Source organism: Takifugu rubripes, chromosome 4 (genome assembly GCF_901000725.2).
Source record: "Takifugu rubripes chromosome 4, fTakRub1.2, whole genome shotgun sequence".
Lineage (NCBI taxonomy): Eukaryota > Metazoa > Chordata > Actinopteri > Tetraodontiformes > Tetraodontidae > Takifugu > Takifugu rubripes.
Genome location: NC_042288.1, coordinates 13,855,158 through 13,873,740, shown reverse-complemented (window position 1 = coordinate 13,873,740; position 18,583 = coordinate 13,855,158). Strand labels below are relative to the sequence as shown.

General features: G+C 44.4%; 1 protein-coding gene across 8 annotated transcripts in view; it reads right to left on the bottom strand.

Annotated features, from left to right (window-relative positions):
* The window catches only part of adgrb3 (adhesion G protein-coupled receptor B3), a 76,809-nt gene that overhangs the window by 45,492 nt on the left and 12,734 nt on the right, over positions 1–18,583 (bottom strand). The gene's annotated exons all lie outside the window — the stretch shown is intronic.

Below are 18,583 nucleotides of genomic sequence, written 5' to 3'. Positions count from 1 at the left end.
TTACTTTTGGCAGCGTGGTCCGAATGGGATGATTTAAGGTTGTGTTAGTACAAAAGACACAACAATGACGGGCCGTGCATCTGAGTAGTCTAACCCCCCCCAAATAATTAAATAAATGAACGATTGACCTCCCTGAAGACGTAAATACGTCATTTTTCCTACTGAAATGTAGGCTTTTGTAATAAATTGTATAAAGAGAGCGGTGGGCTGATTATAATTATACTGTATACAGGAACATTTACCAGGGAGCAAATAAGGTAATTAAGAAAGTGCTTCCCAGCTGCAGTGTTTGGATATGAAGAACAAGATTTTAATGGATGGGACGATGGTAGAAGTGTGCACGGTTACCCATGTTACCCATGTTAACCAATTTTCATCCAGACTGAGATCATCACGTCCGACTGAGAGCCAGAATTCAGCGTGAAATGATCAAGACTGACCTGCTAGATGACCGAAAACGTAGACGAGTGGCCAGAAATCACAAAACAGTGACAGATTAGAAGCTGTAAGGTGTTTTTACGAACGACCTGTTTAACCGTAATCGGTATTTCTTGGAGTTAATCCCCGTTTTTGGACAGCAACAGCTGCAGGTAGCCAGTGTGTTTGAAGAATACTCGTCAATAAAAGTGAAATGCTCGAAGCTACTGAGAAACTTTTTCACCGCTTGGCTCACTGGGACTTGATGGATCTACACAATGCATATAAACCAATGTGGATTCTTTAGCTTTCAGTGTTAATAATTGCAAAAAGGGAGCAAATCCTTATAGACACTGAAGGAAGAAACCCTCCTTTCCCCCTTATGGATTAGCATCAGCCTATAGGTGCCTGTATTTTCCTTTTTAAATGCTAATGACTTACTTTAGAAATCATTGATTATAATTCCGTCATACCTCTGGAAATGATTGGCTCCCTGAGAAACATTGATCAACTAAGCCTATTAAACAGTAATAGAAGCCCCGGAGTCAGTCTCACCTAATGTAATTGCTCAGAGCAGCTCTTGATGAAGAGTACAACAAAAGATTTGCAACATGAAAGAGATTATGAAGATGGAGGACACGTAGACGGCCTCCGCGGAGCGTGGGCGAAGCCAACGTCACACATTTTTTTGAAATGGAAATGTTACCTCTATTGATCGGTTGCTGATAAAGCATCGCCCAACTTAAAGTCGTGTAAACAAGTCGGCTATTTTTTCCCACACTGGAACTTATTTCCTCACCGAGCCTCCGCCGAGCCTGAGGTCCGAAACCCAGCGAGGAACAGGCAGTTTGAAAGAAAAGCACCCAGAACCCCCCACAGCAGCTTCAATTAACAGTGGCGATTGTAGTCAGGCCTGCGGCGAGATGTCAGGGAGCCGTAACAAGGAGCCAGGCCTGAACTTTAACAACCCGACGGTCGGCAGGACTGATTTTCAATGATCATTATGAGGCAGACGGACGATCTGATGCAATTTAGAGCATCACCGTTTCCTCTCCCAGAGAATTTGTTCCTTTGGTGCGTCAGAAATTAGCTTTAAAATCAAACTAGTCTCCTCCACCCTGAACCCGTGGTGCTCAATAACAAAGGCCAGATGATGCCATTGGGAGAAATCTGTCTTTCCTTGTGAGGTTCACTCACTTTGCTTTGTGTGTGCGTTCTCCCTCTCAGACATCCATAAATCAAGAGATCTGCGCGCTTGTGTTCTACATACATGAGCTGCTGCAGGCGTCAAGGTGAATAACACATTCATCCTGATATGATACAAAGTGAGGATGAATGCTTGGCTTTAGTTCCATTGAACTCATTTTTTTTAATGGATCTTGACAGAAGAGCCAGAACCATTCTCTCTGTGGGATCAGTGACAAAACTGTGCAGCCATTTCATAAAAAAAGATAGTGTAAAGTAAATAACACGTGTAAAGTAAATAACACGTAAAAAACAGTTTTCTTTTTAACTAAACTACTAAAGTAAAGTCTTAACTCTCGATATAAAAGTTCCTTCCATTATATCAGGTGCGCTGATCCTGAAACCTCTTTTTCCTTAAGTAACATTATTAAACATCTCTCTTTTGTTAGAGTAATCTTGTCTTTTATGGGGTAAATAAGAAATTCCATCAAGGAAAAAACATTTCTCCACAAACTCCGATTATATTCAGTCTTTTATGCCATCTGAAATGAGCTAACAGCCTGCCCACATGTGTAAGTGGCTTCCCTGTGACCTGCTGTCTCCGGAAATGAGTCATTTAATCCGCAGTCCTGCTTTCGAGCAACTTCAGAGAATGTTAAATGTGCAGAGACTCCTGGAGATGTTGGTCAGACAGCACGCGAAGACAGACGCCATCCTCTGAAGGCAATGTTTGGCTTTATTAGCCTCATTAGCTAGCCTCCCAGCTGTGAGCAGCACGACTCATTCGTCGGCATTCCGAAACAGAAGACATGAAAATCTCATTGAGTAATCCATCAGTGAAGACATTAATGGCGGCTTCTTTAAATCTCCGTGAGAGGCGACAGAAATCTAAAAATAACTCGAGCAGATTACAAAAGGTCTCGGTGGCGACGGTCAGCAGATGGTACGTGAAGCGATTTAAGTTTCATGAAGATTACAGATGTTGCCGTGTTTAACGTAGTCCACGTGAACTGTCACGTGCGCAGGTTACAGTGGAGGATTCCCCAAAACAACTGGATCAGGAAGCAGCGGGCGCGATAAAACTGACCCGCAACCGTTGGTGCGCCACCCTGCAACCGTGTTTGTTTAAAACGTCTACAATGAAATAAAGTGCAAAAGAGGGCGGCGGTCCCCCAGAAGTTCAACTTATTACTTGACAGTCGTGATCAGAGCAATAGATCAAGCTTTAGAATATTTAGGGGTCACAGTTTCTGTGTAGTAACCTACAGAAAGCCCTTTAAATGTTCTTATTTAACAGTTCTCTTCAATGTTCCTTAAAATCTTCATGCAGGAAGTCTCAGTCATGCACTCCGATGGTTTTTGCTTGTGTGGGCGGGGATAAAGATGCATGAAAATTGAAAATGAAATGGCCCACAAGTTGTAATCTTCTATTTTCCTCAATTTTAAGCAACAAAAAGAGGAAAGACATCTTCAGAATTGCGCTCTCTGAGCCCGCTGCTCTGGAGTGGTGTCAGGGCTGATAATGACAGCTATTCTGCCTGCTTGCTCAAGTAGAGCCAAAAGAGCAAAGCAGCAGTGGAACAGGAAGAACAAGTCAGGCTTTCCCCCCCCAAGAAGACAAAAGCAACGAAAATTGAAGTCTTGCAGGGACAAACTGAGACGCACACGTGTCTCTGAATGTCCTGTTCAGGCAGAATAATTTCTAATTATTGGTGCCGACTTAAAGACAAGGACGGGCCGTCTTTCCTGTGAATTTCATGAATCACCGCATGCTGAGGGGCCGATCGTATCCATCAGCAACATTCTGACCAAAGACTTTTAATTTCCAGGTTCATCTTCACTGGGCCGACATGTTCCGTGGATAATTTTATTGAAATGCAGTGAAAACCAGTCCAATGAGTGATGTGTCCACCCTTGCATGAAATGAGCTTTTACTCTGAAGCTTCTATCAGGCCTTGGAGCGGTCCATGTAGTCCTGTCTGACTGTCACAAACGTGCCTCTTAATGGGAGCCTCTTCATCAGCACTGCACTTTGAAGAGTTCTCCAAGTGGAGAAGAGTGTATGGTCCACGGCTGAGCCACGAAAGCGAACAAATATCGACTAATGAAGACAGGTTTCGACGTATTCGGCTTTTACCAGTCGGCAAGAACAGAGAAGATTGGTCCGCGAAACCCCCCAAAATTAAAAACGACATCAGAGGTGTGATCAGGCAGAGGGAAACTGAACAGCAAAGGACGGTTTTGGTCTTAAAAAGTAAGAGTGATGTAGCAAATGTCTCCTCCGACGCTGTCTGATGCAGGAACATGCACATTTCCCACTGTTTGACTGGTACTTGGCAGTCATTCTTGAACAGAAACAAATTAAATAAATGGCTTCATTTCTTCAATAAATGCGGTTGTGGAGTCACGGAGAGGCTTTGAATTTATCGTGAATGCACTGAACTCCAGCCAAGTCATTATTAAGAGAGACCGTACAGTATCTCTTTTTTTAGCCGCCATTCCGACGCCTCACTTTTGGTGGGACCATATGCTTGAGCCAATCACAAAAACCCAATTAGTTTTTCATTAAGAAAATGAAGGGGGGTTGCTCGGAATCAGACGCACATTACGAATTGTCCTCCGAGACGCGCAATTATCTGTCATATTCCTATGGCCATCTGCTCGCTTCCTGTTACCTCTCCTAACGACGGAGATTGAAGCCAGATAAGAATTCAGCTCCGCCATGAAAAGTCACGTCATCCTGCCTGAGAATGAATCGGGTGCAGTGAGCAGGCGCACTCTGCCGTCATTAGAGAGGTTATATTCTGTAATTTACAAGCTCCTGGAGCTGGAGTTATTAATTTCCAGCTCATTGCTAAAGCAGAGTTAGCAAGCAGTACCTCCCAAAGCAACCTAGATGGAGCTCTGATGTTATCAAAGCACGCTATCAGGAAGTTCTGTTGCTATGTGCCTCAAACGCCTCGTTCTGGCTCTTTTCTATATACTTAAGCCTTCACCCGTCGCACTCAATGCAAACACAAATGTGTAATTTGAATCTTTTCTGTGAGAAGAGCACAGCTGAATACATATTACTCTGTGATAGTAGCAGCAGCCATATTCCAGGGACTATAAACAAATGCCTGCTTATCAGTCTTAAGGAAATAAAGGGATTTGTCTCAGCAAAAGCTGGATGCAGGGGTGGCGTCAGTGGTGACAACAGCATTAACAAATGAAGATAGTCATTTCCTTGTCGTTGATTCATGTTTTTGTTTTTTTTCAAGCACTCTTGCGTGATAATGTGAGCGACGTGTCAGGCTCTCGCTTCAGCTGCATGATGCTATCAGAAAATAAATCCGCCTATGGCGTGTTTTAAAGCGAGAGCGACGCCGAGATTACAGCTTATAACTTCAGAATCGACGGCCCTTTCAGCAAGGCCGCTGAGCCACCCGTGGCTGAAAGTGGGGCTGCGTCAGGGACTGAAAGGACTACTGTGCGCCGGCAGAAACAAGGATGGAAGCAGATTACTAATGAAAGCGTTCCAGGAAGGCTACCTACACATTCTCAAAGAAGACTTTCTGCTGCATTCAAACAGGAGACTTGCTTTTTGACCACCATGATGCGATGCTAAGTTAGCATTATAACTATGCATAATTACCCTTTGTGTCATCCATTAGTAGAGCGTTCTCACTAAGGAATATTGGGGAACTATGGAAAAAAGCTCTTGGCAGCAGTATAGAAAGACACACGTCCCCTGTAGATGACCCGGCCGTAACGCGGGCTGCCAAGCTCAACGCCATCACGCCAAGCGATGCATCTGTCAAGTGAGAAACATGACACATTTCTCAGCACCTTTGTGGCTGCAGCCAATTTTCAAAGCGCACACCTTGTCCTTTCTGAGTCATTTTGCTTGGCATGCAGAATTTAGCCATTTAATGGAGTCGCGGATTTGATTCCACGGAAATTCCCACTAATATACAAACAAATATGAATGAGAAAAGGCAGGAAAACAGGGGCCTTAAACACAATCGCCAACATACCCACGAAGGTTAGATAACCATAATATGTAGCAAGCTAAATCATTTCCAACAGGCCCTAATGAGACCTCCATAATTCATGCTGTCAGCTCTTCCAGAGCGCCAATCACGTCGGCTTGTTTTGCCGTGGTAAAGCCCACTGCTCCAGACTGCCACCCTGCATCTATCAGTGCAGGGAACATTGTGTCATATGCAAGTTAGTCATGAGGAAGATGCCTGCAACATGCCCTGTCTTCGCTCATTCGCTAAGCCCATGTTGAAGCTCACACACTCCAAAATAATTACAAGGACACAGTGGTGGCACTGAAGCGTCTTCAAATAAGAGGATGCATGCGGTGCAGCGGGGTTTTTATGTAATGGATGTTGATGCCGCGTCTTTGAGGATGAGGATGCTCACAGCATCACAAACATGGACGGATGCACTGGCCTGGACTGTTTGCGCGTTTGAAATAAAAGTGCAAAGCTGCGAAGGTTGAGGTTGCACAGAATGCCTGTTTTTAGTGTGCATTTAATAAAAGTCTTTAAAAAATTAATAAAGCCCACGAAAATGACGCTGATGTCATTTGAAAAGATGTTCAGAAGAGTCTCAGTTATTCTCTTGAATAAAGTGGACACCCGGCTCGCCAGTAGCATTTTTTTTTTTTTATTATTTGAAACTGTGGAAACCGTTAAGGGAAGAGGAGGATTGGAAGAGTCAACAGGGATTTGGGAGCACAGACGGGAGGGATGGCCACTGGAAATGCGGAATAATGGAACAAGTACTGTGCAGCCCTTTCGCAGGCTCGGAACAATCAAAAGTGATTTCAGAAACGAGGGAAAGGAAAACTACTTGTTTGGTCAGAAACGACGCATCACCACATATTCCACGGACCTGCCCGGTCCTGTTAAACCCAATTTTCTCTATACTGAAAAGGTGATGCTCAGATCCTGCTCAGATGATGTTCTCAAGGGATCAAGGGGAAAGGGGTTTTCAAAGTAAAACATACACAATATGGCGATGCTTTTATTCTTTGTACCCTTAAAAGGGTTTCACAAAATTATCTACTTAAAGTTTTGAGGATCTTACATTAAAGAAATGAAGAAAAGTAAGGAAAGAAAACAAGGTTAGGAATGATGTTAATGCTGTTCCCAGTGTTGTTATTGTAGTTAATCCTCCAGAACTGTGGGGGCAGTATAAACACTTGTATGCGTGTATTAAAATAGTCTGTAAAAGCAAACTAGCGGATACAAGTTACAGAGGCACCAATAAATGGAGAAACAACAGGCTAAATTAGTTGATTTGTGTGAATTTTACATTTAAATACCAACAAAATAATACAACTTGATTTTCTAAGGTTGATCTTTCTTATGAGCGCGATGGTCATGTGTTTAAACTTTAAAAAACAGGCAACACAAGCGTATATTTTAGAAGCAGCACGTTCAGGATGTTCTTTAGTTATGGTGCCGGTTTGTGCAGTACAGGACATTCTGTACATGCTTGGTGATCACCTGCTATTGTGTTTGCAGTCAGTGATTTTGGCTCTTCAGAACTGCTCGACTAGTGTTGACGTGCACTAACAACTTCTGTCAACTGCTGCATTTGTCCTTAATAAAGAGCTCTTAACTGTAGGAGCCATATTGATATTAGACTGGATGAAAACACGCTGTCTGCCTCCCAGCTGCCAGTAAACTGTTTGCAATCACAGGATCCCGTTTGTCAGCGATGGCTGAACTTACTGCTTGAAAATCATTCCCGGCTTTGCGTTGCCAATCACACCCTCAATTTAGAGCACTGTCTGGAGTTTAGAGAGGGAAAAATGTTCCAAAAGCCAACGTGTCTTCGAAAAATCAAATAGTGACGTGGAGAGGGCTCTAGCGCGGCATGGATCAGTCCCCAGATGGAGTATGAAATGACTTATCAGTGATGGGCCCTGGTTACGTACCGCCGCAGAGGTAGCCAAGGGTGACATTAGTATTGGAAATTAATTGTTTTTTAATGCGTACGTCTCCGTCGTCCACCCGCACATAGCCATGGACCATTACTGTGGTCAATTAGCCATTGAACATCTAACCGCTGGCGAATGTATGGAATTGATTAGCACATCAGAAGCTTTCCCCGCAGCCCACCATGTGTAGAATATTAAGTGTTAAGTCAAAAAGAGTTAGAGGGAGAAGGAGGGACGGGGGAGAAAGAAGAGAGGCACTCCAAATTAAATCAGCCTTTACCTAAACATGACTGCTTAATTGTTTCCAAGCCAGAGGCCACCACTGAATGTGCAAAAGCAGCTACTCCAGTGTTTCCTATTACCACCCCCTGAGCGCGTGTCATAATCCAGCGTGATCGATGGGGAACGGACCCTTAAAAACTCAAAACGGTGCTAAAGCTTCAGTTTCCGCTGCTGGATACGAGGAGGAGCGAGCCGCTTGGGTAGAGCGGGGGATTTTTGGCCGTGATGACATCGAGCGTGATGGAGGAGCATTATCTGCGCACACGATGGGCTGCAGAATGCTGAAGGGAGGCACTGGAGGCTGCAGAATGACCAGGCCACATTCCAGAGCTACAGTAGCTTTGGCGAAGAGCCTGTCTGACTTCTTGCCTGATTAAAATCTGCAAACCTCCCTGAAAAAGAGGGATGACTTTTAAAAAAAAAAACCATTTCACTCTCCTCCCTTCACTTCCTGCTGGCTAATGTGAAGAATTTTAAAATAATCTGCAGCGGTTTCGGCCTGTAGTCCATGTTAGGTCTCTGAATACGTCCGATAAACGAGGAAGACAGAGTGACCCGGGAGCGCTCCGCTTCATCATAGGGCCTAAAATAATGTGGTATTTTATGAGGCAGCCGTGATGTATAAATGCAGCCGCGCGTGCACGTGTGAAATGATCAATACGTGTTTATCATTCATGGCTGTCGGGCCATAGCATCCAGCACTTCCTCTTCCAGCACTTACAGCCTGACAGCAGCCACTTATTCACTCCGTTTCTGACACAACAAACAGAATCTGATCTGTGGCGAGCGTCAACGGCCTTGCCGTCTTCTGCCTCTTGGCTTTTCTTTCCCTTTTACGAAAGAAGCTGAAACTGAATTACAAAAAAATTTACAAAAAAGAAAAAGTCACCCACATTTTTAATAACACCTTAATTGAAATAAATCTGCTATTTAATTAATATGTTTATTTATTTTCACAAACTATCCTGTAAATATAAACACATAAATAAATGAAACTGAAATATTAAGAAAGCAACTAAATCTCTGAGAGAGCTGGTAAAGGCCACATTGTCCGTGTTCCATGAACGCAACAATGTTAGAGAATTGAACATCTTATAGTGAAAGCACAAACATTACAAAGGAAGATTAATGATTAACTACATGAATCCAGAGATGGAGAGCCGTCCGCAAGGCTGCTGGTCCAACATCAATCCCGCCGACGCCAAAATACATCACAGAGTGTTGTGAGCGAGGGTCATTTCGGGCTTTGCGTGCATTCATTTTAAAGACGTAAATGCTGTGATTGATTTGGCTGTTCAATCGATCAATATGTTCGTACCTCACGTTCAATTGTTTTCTTAGAAGAGCGAGAGTCGGCTAAAGCGTTTTTCTTTTTTTTCTTTTCTTTTCTTTTCTCGACTCACGAAGCTAAATGGAGAAAATTCTGATGGAGGAGAACCCGGGCAGCGTCCTGGACGTGGAATGTTTTGTTGGCCTCTGATTGCTTCAGTGTGATGGGTGCTCTGGCTTTTATTATACATCTTATTTTGCTAAAACATTGAAAATTTTTCCTAAATAAACCTGAAGGGGTATTGAAATATGACCGTTAACTGTGCCAACCCGGCAGAACACCGAGGACCAGGCTTGTAAATAAAGACAGAGGACAGTTTTACCAAGGTATCTGCTGCTCAGCGTTGGCTCCTACGCAGCTCCTGTTTTATCTATATCTGGAACAAGTCATGAGGGCCAGCTTCCTCAGCAGCCACCCACCCACCCACCACAAGGCACATGGGCTCCATCACAAGTTGAACTCATGTTTGGCTTTTAACTGCCTCCCATTAGCTGCTGTATACGGTCAGTTTGGTCACAACGTGGCTTTTGTATAGATATTTCCAAGTCATGCAGTATAGACAGTGCATTCTAATACATACTGTAACAGACAGACTTTTCTATTGTTATGGGGACTTTCATACACATAATACCATACCCAGCTCCTTCCCTTAACGTTCCCAGCTGACTCCTTAACCCTGACCTGACCAGAACTCTAACCTCAATCTTAAAGCATCATCTCAAACCTCAAACAGCCCTTTGAAGTTGTGGTGGTCCAACGGAATTGCCCCACTTCACAAACTTGCCCCACTTTGCTCGTAGAATTGAAGAATTCGGAACTTAATATGCAGTAAACACGCGTTTTAAACATGGTTTTCAACTGTTTTTGAATAATACCGTACCACAATACCACAATACTGAAGCTTTGGCAGCAGGAGGCAAAAATTTAGCAAATGTAGTCATTTTCCATGACCCTTGGAAAAGTCACCGTATCATATCTGCAGTGATGGAATTTGTCCGAATTTCATGTTGGCAATATAAGTAGAATTTAGTCTTTATAATTGCAGCATAATTATACACTATGCAACGCACAATTTTATATGACTATATTTAACAGTTTTTACAAAATGCATCGCATTCGTTTTAATTTGGAGCAAATTCCAGTGACTCCGGGAACCCTGCAGAGACGGGATTCATTATGCGGCGTTCTCAATTATTCATCACAAACGAGACCCGTCCCGTTTCTGCTTGTTTCAATGGCTCGGTCAAATGCAGGTTGACAGCTCGCATTGAGCGACCTCCGCCGCGATCAAACCGCGACGACTCTCGCCTCGTGAAAAATCGCACCCGCTTCCTACCATGTTTGCCCACGTCTGAGCCGGTGACGCATCAACCGGAGGTGGCATTTGGAGAGGTTTTCACATACAAGCGCAGTTCAGTGGTCCTTTTGTCCGAAGGCTGCGCTGCTATTTGTGACACAGGCGTCCACATTCCATTAAGTCCAATAAATGACCCACTATAGTCAAGAGAGGACATGTTCATCATAATCAGAGAATCGATTATCCTCAAGCATAAACGAACGTGTGCATGTATCGAGTGTCTGCGTCTGCGATCAGAAGGCGATACTCTACTTATACTCTATTTTAATCAAGCATATTGAAGATCAATTTCCATTGTGCACATTGCCAAAAAACAATGAATAATCTTCTTTCCCATCTTGTGCCACCAGCGAATGAACTTTTTTCATCTCCGGTATGGACTCTGAAGTCTTCAGACCGTCTATCTTAATTACTTTAATTATCCCCGCAGACTTTTACTTCATTCCGTGATCCGAGCAAAATGTCTAATCTGCCAGTAAATTGAGTTGTGAGCCGATGTCTGCTTCACAGCAGCCTCGCTAGAACAGTAGCGATAATTAGCCACTATTAGGGCAACAGTATAATCAAGTAAATATTGCACCTGCTAAAAGTCATCGCGTTAATATTTAGGATATAAGCGCGTTACTTTGCTGACATTTGCTCAAGTGCCATTGTCGGAACCTTTCAGATCCGCCATCAGTTTGTTGAATTTGGCTTTTACTGTGCAAATTGTGTTGATACACAAGCTGCTGCCATTGAAGAAAAGGACTACAGCTATCTGTTTCCTAAAGTTCCGACCTGTCTGCGTCTACGTGTTGCATTTTTCACCCTGACTCTCCCACTTCCAACCTCGAGTCGAGTCTTCTATGTATTCAGCAGGATTTCTGCGCCTGCGGGGTGCAGAGTGGGGTGGGGGTGGGGGGGCACGGGCAGCACAAAGTGCAGCTTCTGGAGTCAGAACAAGAAGACTTTTGTTGGCAAGCTCAGTGAATTGAACTTCAGGCGAAATCTGAGGAAACTGCACATGCAATTAAACGCCTCTTCATTACGGTGATTTTAATGCTTTCAGGTGTGTGTGTGTGTGTGTGTGTGTGTGTGTGTGTGTGTTTGCTTTTGCATTTTACCAGGGGTTCAACATGTTCGAAGCCATGTATGGTTTTGAACGCCTCTTCGTAATTGAATCTATAAAACCAAGCCAAACAGGCGGAGGTCTAACTCACATGTCTGGCTCCTTGTTACCAAGCAACCGACAAGCAATATGCATACCACTCTGTATATGCAGGGTGAGGGGAACGGGGCTCCCTCTCTTTCGAAACACCCCTTTTTTTATTTTTTTGGATAGGGCACATTCAAGAACAAAGCAGTGGAAATGTGGATCAAGTCTGAGTGGAGTGTTTGAAATTCCTTTAATGAGTCCTTGGCTCGTTTTGTGACATTATTGAGACTCCCGAGTCGGTGTGACTCGAATCCAAAGCACTTGGCTGGCGCTTGAGCGATACATTTACTGCAGAGATTTGAAACAAGTGAGAAGAGCAAGGAAATGAAAGGCTAACACGGGAAGAGATTTGGGGTAATGTTAGCATTTTCCTTGCTTCAGCAATAACAAAGCTACAGTAAGAGGATGAGGCCGACAGGGTAGTGCAGAAGATTACAGTTCCATTGGCTGGGATTCCTGATGGCTTTTATTCTGACGCCAGGGATGCAAATCAAAGAAGCACCAAATGGGATGTTTAGTATTGACGAGTGGCCGTGGACTGCAGGGGCTGAAGTCCCTTACTCATGCAGTGTCATGAGCACACCTTTTTAGAGTGTCGCTGGTGCTCCAGCAGCAGGCAGGATGCGTCTGACAGCACCACCCACCTCTTTATGGCCCTGACAGCCGCTCTGGGTGACAGCCAGAGACACTGGCTGCATTTGAACGACGTGGGCGTTTGCTCTGACAGCTGAGAGGCGTATGGACAGATATGCCCCCCCCCCCCAGCTTAGGTAGAGTTCAAATGTGACGCTATTTAAAATTACACAGAGATCTTTCCCTTCCTTTGTTAATCCGTCTGTTTCTTCCTGTATGATGACTTCTCTAAACCAGGAACCTGTTATAAGTGCACCTTGCACCCAGTTTGATTGAAGACCTGTCCCTCTTTCGCTCTGCACACCTCTTTTGGACAGTTCTTTCTTGCGTCATCCGTCTTTTTTAAAGAATCCTAAAGTGCCGCCGCCGCGCTACACTCGAGTGTTGGGACGCCCTCCTTTACTGCCACCTACTTTAAAGAGACGAGCTGTCTTTGCTGAAACGCTCGCAACGTCATTAATCTATTTTAAAGCTTTGGCAAATATGTCATAATATTTAGTGTGAAATGGTAAATGCTGGCGTCACCCCATCTGCAACAACGGCCCTTTTAGCAGGAGAGCAGGTTTACAAAATGGCCGCTTTGACGATAGATAGATAGATAGATAGATAGATAGATAGATAGATAGATAGATAGATAGATAGATAGATAGATAGATAGATAGATAGATAGATAGATAGATAGATAGATAGATAATGGATGGATGGATGGATGGATGGATGGATGGATGGATGGATGGATGGATGGATGGATGGATGGGTCGGACGGACAGACAGACAGACAGACAGACATGGATGAATGGATGGATGGATGGATGGATGGATGGATGGATGGATAGATAGATAGATAGATAGATAGATAGATAGATAGATAGATAGATAGATAGATAGATAGATAGATAGATAGATAGATAGATAGATAGATAGATAGATAGTGGCATATTGGCAACGTGAAGAGGCATCGTTTCTATTTCATCTTCCAAACGACATCTCAGCTGTACAAAACTGGCCCTGCTGGTTCATTATACCTGTTTTCTCCCTTGTCTCCCAACCTAAATGGTATAAGGCATCATACAGCCCCAGGTGTCAACCTCTAACTAGGCTAGGGGGCACGTTCACTTCTTTCTCTGGCCTTCCTGGTAATGAGGTGGAAGCGAGTGTCATCCCATGGCCAGCTGGGAGGCACAGTCCGCTGGTGAGTCAGACCAAGTGTAATAGGCAAAGCTAAGATATGAAGGGAGACGGCTGCAGTCAGACTGATGTCGGAAGTGCTAGAGGACAAGCTAATAATAGGACATGTTTATGAAAATATCAAAATATAACATGCCACAGGGCGTTCTGGTTACCCGGCCAGCGTAAAAGTGTATATTCTTCATTTTCCCTTCCCCTGGCATCTTCTCCCTCTTTCTTTATGTGATATTTGTAAAGAAAAGCACACATGATATCAGCAAAAGCACAAGAAACAAATCTATATATGAGGCCTCAGTTACCCTGACCTCGGTTAGGTGCTCTAAGTAATTCCACCATTTGAAACAATACGTGAAGACAAGAACCAAGCTGAGCCTCAATCAGCTCTGGACACGTGTGCAGCAAGCAAAGACAGGCGAGAACAGAGCGGCAGATTAAAACAGGTCTGCACGGTCGCAACTGAGCATTTTATGAGCACAGTGTATCGAGAAAGACGAAAAGTCTGTATCTGGTCTCTCACTCCCACGGTGCCGTTGATCCAACTGAAAATGCCAGACTTTCCCCCGCTTGCGTCGATTACAATTCAAGTAATTTGTGACGGAATGAGCCGAGGGATCGACGGAACCGGTGCAGCGGAGAAAGCGACACTGATGGGGACGCGTTAACTCTTTGGATACGGCAGCGATGCCCATGAGCCAAACGCTTTAATGAGGCTTTCATGGAATCTTGCCACAGGTCCCTGCTGTGACCTCTTAATGCAGTCTTCAGCAGCGTGGAAGCCATGCTGCGACCGGTGATCGCACGGACAAACGTGCTATTTTAAAAACGAACTCATATTTTTCTTGCCACTGGGCAGCATCCACAGAGAAGCTCTGACACTAAATTAACTTTATATATGACAGGGTAATGTTTGGAAATGTCACAGTCGGTGGATGCATAAATAAAATCAATAGATTTCTCACGACAGAACCACACGCAGCGAGAAGAACCACGACCCAGGAGTCGACCCCGATAGCGGGAGTCTGTTAATGGAAATCTCAACCATAACCAGGAGAGTTGCTGTTTGAGGACAATGGAAGGATGCAGCTGGATTGGTCACATGCCGAGAGGCCAGCATGGTGCCAGGCTAAAAAAAAAGTCAATATACCTTAAGGATATTTGATTTCTCTTCTCTTGATTTGATTGTTTTCTGCATCACTCCCCCTCCCCCTCCCAAGTGATGAGCTGTCCCACTCTGCTGGACATTTAAAACTGTCAGTACAACAGCGCTAACACACCAAGGTAGCGACAGACTTGCGTGGGTGTTTTCTGTCTTAGCCAATGCAGACATTATCTGATGGGCGATGGCCGAGCTTTATTTTTTCATGTCAGTCTAAGCTGTTGAATAATTAGATGGAATACACACGCCTCTCTTTTGTTAAAGCGGGGAGGTCTTCTGATGGGCCCTGTTTGACAGGCTTTGCCCTCTAGGACGTGAGGAGCCTTTTAAACAAAACCTTGCCTTTTTTTAAGCTAAAAGACTCGACCAGATACAGCTTTCACGCAAAGTTCTCCGACGCTATTCGGCCCTGAAAGGGAAGCAGAAGAATCTCATCGCTTTAGATTCATCCGTCTGGCTGATGGCCACAGTCCATCTGGGAATTCACTCAGGCTTGTAGTCATGCACCTAACATCCTGCAAAAAATGGACATAACCCAACATCATTTCCTCTTTTTTCACCACTTTTAATGTCCAAAAATGCCTCGAAGCCAATAAATCAATAGTGGAAAGCAGGAAGAAAATTGATAGAGGACGCTTGTAGGGCGGCCACAAATAAAGTGCTGGCAAAACATACAAATATGCTCTACCCTGAAGGACAAAAAGATGTCCTGTGATGTATTCTCTGAACAAGTGCAGCTCTGAGGTTGGAAATATACACGGACATTTGTTCAGTGTGTTGTGCAAATCACATGAGAGCCCTCCTCACGGTTCCATGCTTTGCTGAGAAAACGCGGCGTTAAGAAAGAAAGAAAACATTCTCACATGATGGTGAGAATGAGGCTAATAAGGCTACTTAACGCTGACAGGGATGCAAGGACAGTTCCGGCAAATTAAGGGGAAGGTGGATGATAACAGCCAATCAGAACATTGTTGACCAGAATGTAACTCGGGTCAAATTTAAACAGCTCACTTCAAATTAATTGCATTAATGACTAAGATTCCATTAGGCCCACCTCCTTAACCACTGCATTTGTTGAAGCTTAATGCGCAGATATTCCCTCCGGCAACTTAGCTGATCCTTTTTGGTAGCGCCCATGTTTCCACGCAATCTACTGGGAATCTGAAATTAAATCCCTTTTTTCCCCAGAAATCCTTCAATCAGGGTCCATTTTTTCCTTATAAATCATCGGTTCAGGGATAAAAATGTGTGTCCATCACTGTAAAAGGGGGAAAAAACTTGGGAATTGTGGCGCACTTGAAAACTGGCTTAAAAATCTCATGTATTAATGTGTACCGTTCAATATTCAGAACTAAATGTGTGAAATCTGATGCCACAATATTGAAACAGCCCTGCCTAATTGATTCAAATGCCATTTGAATGTGGATTCAGGTTTCCCTGCTGCGACCCCGACGTTGTGAAAAGAGCTTAGTCTGACAGTGCAGACACAAATCTTTGAGGTAATTTGTACTTCTGCAGGTTTCGCAGAAAACCTGGTGTCGCGACCATCCGTCACACTTAAATTGGATTGAGAAAATAGGTTTTTAAAGACTTTTAAACCTTTTATTGATCTAAATCTGTTTCTTTTTTAAACAGGCAGAGTGGCTGCGGGGATGCATCATTGTTAGCCCCAAAGCTCATTAACATCTCTTGCCCATGCTCAGCTGCTGTGCCAGCAACATATGTCACACCTAATCTGACTCCAAGTGAGACAATTCCAATCAGCAAACTGTAAACTGTGCAAATTATAAGCACTGTGCGGCAGACCGGGGGGGCGGTGGGGGGAGGTTGGACGCCACACTGGCAAATGGAGGGTAAAACTAACCTTATGGAACAAACTGAGAGGCCTTGTGGGGCGGAGGTTTTAGCATAACAGGGACACGCAGACACGGGCAGCTCGCGGCGAGCTGTTTCAAACGCACCGGCGCTCGACAGGCGGCCGTCTGCTGACCCCCGGCTCCTCAGGCTCATTGAGTAATATTGCCTCTGTCTGCCCAGCGAGCGAAAAGGCAGCTGCTCTTCTCCTTCCTTTCTCAGGTCAAAGCTACGGTGTTGAGCGGTAACAGAGTCAAGGGAAAGCAACAGCTGAAGCATCCGTTCGAGACAGGAAACATCCAGGGCCTCATCACACAAAGAGAGAGAGAGAGGGAAAAAAACTGAAAGTAAAGATCGGCGCTGCATCCCTTCACACCCACAACAATGTTTTCAAAAACCTCTTTGATTTATCCCACGCTTTGGTATGTGTACGTTTGCTCTGCCAAATGGCCGAATAGTCTCTCGCTCTCACTGTGCATACTGCCCCCCCCCCCCCCCCCCCCCCACCACCACCCCCCGCCACCCCAATTGTCACTTCACATTAGAGGAGAAATAGAAAAAGCTGCAATTATTGCACTTCAGTAACTGTTGAGAGAACATCCAAACACTTTGGGCACCGCCGAGCTGATGGTTTGGCAAGAGGGCGAGAAGAGCGGAGCTTTCGAACTGGAGGATCTTGGGGCTCTGAAGCACCTGCTAAATGATAGTTTTGATCACAGTGGGGGGGGCATGGAGGCGCAAAAAGGTTGGTATGAATGGTTCCATCGAGCCGCTCCAGGTGTCGCTGCCTGAAGGAATGAAGGAAACCCGTCTTGGGTGCCTGGAGGCTCAGGAGAACTTTCAGGACTCTTTAAGGGTTGAGAGGGTAAAAGCATTTGTGCTGCTCAGAAATCTCCCATTTAAATGTACGCGTGTGCATCAGGGTCAGTTCTTCCTTTTAAAGTGCGTAATTATCAGTAAAATCACAAAAGATTTGAATGTGCGCTGTGCCAAAACAAAGGCAATGATCAAGAAATTACTGCAATTACCCTCGTTATTCCTTCCTTAATGGAATATTCACTGTTGCTCTCAAATATGGCAGCATCAAACCCACGAATCAGTGGAATGTTGCTCATGAATCATAGCCATCATGTCTTCTTGACAGATATTTCTACGCCTATATGACACATGTGAGGTGCAAAAAGGAGACTTTCTTTAGTTTAACACAGAGAACAGACCTGTGGATGGATCATCTGAGGCGCATGGCCTGCAGAAAGCTCCCCAACACAAGATCCCAGAACCTCTCCAGGGTTCCAAACCTGATTGCACTTGTTTGACCAAGCTCCAACTTTTAAGGGATCATTTCAATTAAAACAGTGTCAGCTGGGAATGAAGAAAAAGGACAGACTGTCTTGCATTTAATTCAGAAGAAGAGATTCCATCACGAGAGCTGTGGTGAAATATTTCCTGTTTCCTGTGTAAGAAAATCCAGTTGGATTCTTTAAATAGCGCTGCATTGATCATTTGCATATTGCTGGTAATCACCAGGGATTGTAAAAAACAACTTTTTACTAACTGGGAGAAGATGATAGAGACTCTTTCATTCTGAGTCCTGATGACGATCGGAGATGTGCAAGAAAGGAGTTTTAAACAGAAAGCGAACGCGGCTCAGATGTGGCCTGAGAATCACAGGGCAATTACAGGCTACATTATCACGTCACTGCCATTTGCTCTGCGTTCATTAGCCTGATATAGTGCACCAAACACATGTGCATGCCGCCGCCGCCACGTGACCTCTTTTCATAGATGCGTGCATCAAAGAGGCAAAATCAAAGGCTCGCACAGCCGCCTCACTCGGAGGAAGGCTCCATTAATGTTTCCTTCAGAAACAAAGGTGTGTTTGAATGCAGCAAATCAAAGACCGGGGAAAAGATTATAGACGTGCGCAGAATGTTCAGGGAAGTCACACCGGATTTAATGCTTCATCATACGCAGAACAGCTGGCCCCCAAAAGCACCGATACAATCCCCGACTGTTTGGAAGGCGCAGCGGCACGATGCCCGCTGCAC